Source organism: Apium graveolens, chromosome 7 (genome assembly GCF_009905375.1).
Source record: "Apium graveolens cultivar Ventura chromosome 7, ASM990537v1, whole genome shotgun sequence".
NCBI classification, from domain to species: Eukaryota; Viridiplantae; Streptophyta; class Magnoliopsida; order Apiales; family Apiaceae; genus Apium; species Apium graveolens.
In genome coordinates, this window is record NC_133653.1 from 41,158,175 (window position 1) to 41,163,983 (window position 5,809).

The window sequence follows — 5,809 nt, forward strand, 5'->3', positions numbered from 1 at the left end:
TGGAGAGACACATGCGCGCACTTGTGGAACAAGCTCGAGCAACTTTATGCTCGAAAGACGGGAAATAATAAATTGTATTTGATTAAACAGTTAATGTCTCTAAGATATCAGGATGGCACAACAGTTTCTAATCATTTGAATGCATTCCAAGGAATTATGAATCAGCTTGTTGGAAATGGGTATCAAGTTTGAAGATGAGATACAAGTATTGTGCATTTTGGGTACTTTACCAGATTCTTGGGAGACATTTAGGATGTCTTTGTCGAACTCAGCTCTGGATGGTATTATTAGTATGGAACTAGCTAAGAGCAGTATTCTGAATGAAGAGATGAGAAGAAAGTTACAGGGTTCCTCTTCACAGTCAGAAGTCCTAGTCGTGGAACGGAAAGGAGAGCTCAAAGCAGAGGTCCAACTAATACAGGTAATCAACGGAGTAGTTCTAGAGGTAAGTATTCTAACATTGAGTGCTCTCACTGTGGTAAGAAGGGACATACGAAAAAGTTCTGCAGAAAGTTGAAGCGAGAAAATAAAAAAAGCCCAGACAACGATCAGACGAAAACTGACAATAGTAATGATAATTATGTGGTGATTTCTACTACTGATGAGCATCTTATCTGTAGTGATGAAGACATTGTTAATCTTGCACAAGATGATTTGAGTTGGGATATTGATAGTGGTGCTTCATGTCATGTTACGTCACGAAGGGACTTCTTTACATCTTACACTTCTTGTGATTTTGGAAATGTTAAAATGGGTAACAGTGACATATCAAAAGTTGTTGGCGTCAGTGATGTATGTCTGAAGTTTGACACGGGCATGGAGTTATTTCTTCATGATGTGAAGCACGTTCCAGATATGCGAATGATTTTAATTTCAACAGGTCTTCTTGATGATGAAGGTTATGTTAGCAGTTTTGGTAATGGTCAATGGAAGCTCACTCGGGGTTCTTTAATTGTTGCAAGAGGAAATAGGCGTCCAAAATTATATATGACACAACCTTAAGTCTCTACAGGCATTGTTAACGCTATTGATGAGAATGTCGATATGATTGATTTATGGCATAAGAGACTTGCTCACATGACTGAAAAAGGAATGAATATTTTGTCAAAAAAGGTATTATCTGGTTTGACTGATATACATTTGAAAAGGTGTTCACACTGTGTGGCTGGTAATTAAAACAGAGTTTCTTTTAAGAGTCGTCATCCCTCTCGTAGAGAGCATATACTTGACTTGGTGCAATCTGATGTTTGTGGTCCCATGAAAACCCGAACCAATGGTGGTTCATTATATTTTGTTACATTCATCGATGATCATTCAAGGAAGTTGTGGGTTTATACCTTGAAGACTAAAGATCAATTATTGGACGTGTTTAAGCATTTTCAAGATTTAGTTGAGAGACAAACTGGGAAGAAACTAAAGTGTATTCGGACAGATAATGGAGGGGAGTATACAGGTCCCTTTGATGTGTATTGTAGATATCAGGGTATTCGGCACCAAAGGACTCCACCAAAGACACCTCAGCTTAATGGTTTAGCGGAGAGGATGAACAGAACACAAGTGGAGCGGGTCAGATGTTTACTTTCACATCCTGAGTTGTCAATGTCTTTTTGGGGTGAGGCACTGAATACTACGGTAAATATGTTAAATCTCTCACCTTGTGTTCCTTTACGGTTTGATATTCCAGATATATTTTGGAGTGGTAAAGATGTTTCCTATAATCATTTGTGTGTCTTTGTATGCAAGACTTTTGTGTATATTCCCAAAGATGAAATGTCTAAACTGGATGTGAAAACTAAAGAGTGTATATTTCTTGGTTATAGCCAAGATGAGTTTGGTTATAGGCTTTACGATCCAGTTTCAAAGAAGATTGTGAGAAGCTGAGATGTTATCTTTATTGAAGATCATATATTGAAAGATACTGGGAAGGCAGAGACATTTTCTCAACATAACAATGATCTGGTTGATTTGGATCCGGTTTCGCCAAGACATATCGACTCACATATTGGAGACGATGTTCATGAGGATGGCCAACACGACACTAATACCAATACTCCAGAAAATAGTGAAAGGATGATGATGTCCATGAGGAGTCACCGGTACAAAATATTCCACCATTCGTTCCACTCAGGTAGTCCACCAGAGATCGTCATCCTTCCAACATGTATTCTACTGATGATTATGTTATATTGACTGATAGCAGTGAACCTGAATCTTATGCAGAAGCTATGAAAGATGAGCACAAAAAGGAGTGGGCTTATGCCATGCAAGATGAGATGAAATCCTTGTATGAGAATAATACTTTTGAGTTGGTGAAGCTACCTAAGGGAAAACGAGCTTTGAAAAATAGGTGGGTTTACAGACTAAAGCAAGATGAGCATACTTCACAACCACGGTACAAAGCTAGACTGGTCGTCAAGGGATTCAGTTAGAAAAAAGGTATTGATTTTGATGAGATTTTTTCTCCCGTTGTTAAGATGAAATCAATTCATCCGGTGCTTGGTTAAGCAGCTAGCCTTAATTTGGAGGTTGAACAAATGGATGTCAAGACAGCCAACATGCATGATGACTTGGACAAAGAAATTTATATGAAGCAGCCTGAAGGGTTTCAGATTAAAGGTAAAGAGGGGTATGTTTGTAGACTTCTAAAAAATATATATGGTTTGAAGCAAGCACCAAGGCGATGGTATAAAAAGTTCGAGTCATTTATGAAGGAGCAAGGCTACTGTAAGACTCTTTTTGACCATTGTGTTTTTGTTCAGAGATTTTCAGATGATGATTTTATCATATTATTGCTTTATGTGGATGACATGCTTATTGTTGGCAAAAATGCTGAACGAATTTCTCAACTGAAGCAACAGTTGAGTAAGTCCTTTGTCATGAAGGATTTGGGGCCAGTGAAACAGATTCTTGGCATTCGCATTAATCGAGATCGAGTGGCCAAGAAGTTGCATATATCGCAGGAGCAATATATTGAGAAGGTGCTTTGCAGGTTCAACATGGATAAATTTAAAGTTGTTAGTTCTCCTCTTACTACCAATTTTAAGTTAACTGAAAAGGATTCTCCTTCAACAAAGGAAGAATTTGCAGAGATGGATGGAGTTCCATATGCCTCAGAAGTAGAAAGTTTGATGTATGCTATGGTATCTACGAGACCTGATATAGCATTTGTAGTTGGGGTTGTCAGTCGTTATTTAACAAATCCAGGTAAGAAGCATTGGGAAGCGGTTAAGTGGATTATGCGATATCTTAGAGGTACTTCCAAATTGGGTCTTACATTTGGGATTGATAAACCAGTGCTTATTGGATATACAGATTCTGACTTGGCAGGTGATAAGGATACATTAAAATCCACTTTTGGATATTTGATGACTTTTACAGGGGGGCAGTCTCATGGCAATCTAGGTTGCTGATAAGTGGCATTTTATACCACTTAGAACGTCTTATAATGGCTTGAATTGATGCCTTAAAATCAGGTATTTTGTGTATTTGATGCGTTTTTCTAGTGTTTTTGCATTTCAGGGTATAACTTGCGTATGTAGAAAGAATTCATCATAAATAAGCCTAGGGAAGTGCTTGGCATTGGTTGTGGAAAGTTGGGGGCAGAACGCAGAAAAATCAGGAGCAGAATTCAGAATTTTCCAGAAGGTGCTTGGGCGCCCGCTCAGGATGTTGGGCGGCCGCTTGGGAGCTTGGGCGCCCGCTCAGGAATCTGGGGCGGCCGCTCAGGGACGAAAATTTTAATACTGAATTTTATAATCTTTATTCTGTTGAACTTCTGAGACGGCTGGTTCTTGTGGGATTCTATATAAGTAGTTCTCAGAGACGTTTCACAGGAGGGGATATCAAGCAAGGAGCAAGGAGAGAAGGAAGAAGACCGTTTTAGCACATCACAACGAAGAAGAGGAAGCATACATTTTCTTATGATTCTTTTATTCGTTGTATCAGTGGATGCTAGTTTTCTTTACTTTGAACCTTATTACTCTTGTGACGTACTCTGGTTTTAATAAGTATTTTTATTAGTTTATATTGTGTGTTATTATCATGTTTTCATATGAACCCATGGTGACGATGAGTTTTATCATGGGTTAATCGTGATCATGGGGTCATAACGGATTTACTATGGATTTCTTTAGTTAGTTGTTTAATACCTTAGTGTGTGATGATTGTATGATATGTAGCATAGGTTGTGCTTATTCGTCTTATGTGTGTCGCGAAAATATAAGATAGGATGTTAATCTCTTATGAAGCGACGGTGGATCTCGAGGTTTAGAACTTGCCATGCTTGAATAGGTTCATGTATGTGTATGCATGATTAGTGGATAACTCTAACCGTTTTACTTGCCCTGTGTAATCATAAAGAATAACTTGTGCTTAAATCGTTATGTTGTCAAATTCTATAGACATATAGGGTCTCAACATAATTGATGCATATTCAACTTTTATCTTAATTTTGGATGTTTGGTAGAATGGTATTAGTACATAGAAAGTTGGCTTTTATCAGTTTCATGTTGTTCGATTAATATCATCACCGTTTCATGCTAAGGGTAATAACGATAACTATTGAAGGAAGTAGTAATGAAGTTATGATCTCATATGTGTTTAATATTGTTAATTCAAGTGTCAATTAAGTGTTTAATTCTCATAGTTAATTGTAGTTAATAATTAGTTAATCAAAATTTAATTGTTATTATCTTGACATTAAGAAGTAATCATACATTGGTGAGTAAGTGTTAATTGTACATAATTAGTCTGAGTCTCTATGGGAACGAACTAGAATTTATTCTATATTACTTGTGAACGCGTATACTTGCGTGAATTATTCCTAACAAGTTTTTGGCACCGTTGCCGGGGACTCGGCGTATTTGTTTAGTTTATGTACTTGCCATCAGTGGTCATTAGGACTCATTGATTAAGACGTGTTACTTATTGTTTCCGGTTGTGTTTCAGGTATTCTAGCGAGCGTTTATGCAAACACGTTCTTGCACTCGCAAGAGAACTTTAGATACGGCTGAGGAGACAGACTCAGTTCTTGATATTCCGGAGAAGATAGATTTTGAAGATTCGGATAAAGAGAGTGAGCAGAAAGAACCAGTAATCATGGGTGATCGTATAGTTCCAGCAGCAGATCCAGCTCTTATGGACTTTTCTCGGCCTAAAATTGATGACATTCAGTCAAGCATCCTTCATCCGGCTATTCAGGCTAACACTTTTGAAATCAAGCCGGGTACTATTCAGATGGTGTAGAATTCTGTTTCTTTCGGAGGTGCTGCGACTGAAGACCCCAACATGCAAATTAGGAATTTTGTCGAGATCTATAGTACTTTCAAATATAATGGTGTGACTGATGAGGCTATTAAGCTGAGGCTTTTCCCATTCTCTCTGAGGGATAAAGCTAAGGACTGGTTACATTCTGAGCCAGCCGGGTCCATCACTACTTGGCAAGATCTTGCGTAAAAGTTTCTGGTGAAGTTCTATCCAATGGTGAAGACTGCAGTTATGAGGAGTGCTCTTACTCAGTTTGCGCATCAACCAACAGAATCTATGTGAGAAGCTTGGGAGCGCTACAAGGAGATGTTGAGAAAGTGTCCACATCATGGTATGCCTGATTGGATGGTGATCACTGGTTTCTATAATGGTTTGGGGGCCCAATCTCGGCCCATGCTCGATGCAGCAGCTGGAGGCGCCTTGTGGGCCAAAAGCTATACTGAGGCTTATAATCTTATTGAAACTATGGCTGCAAATGAGCATCAAAACCCAACTCAAAGGATGATTCCTGGGAAGGTAGCAGGTATTCTGGAAGTTGATGCAG

General features: G+C 38.6%; 1 pseudogene; it reads right to left on the reverse strand.

The window, feature by feature from the left end:
• Nucleotides 1–5,485: 5,485 nt before the first annotated feature.
• On the reverse strand, nucleotides 5,486–5,600 carry LOC141675918 (small nucleolar RNA R71; annotated as a pseudogene).
• Nucleotides 5,601–5,809: the final 209 nt, after the last annotated feature.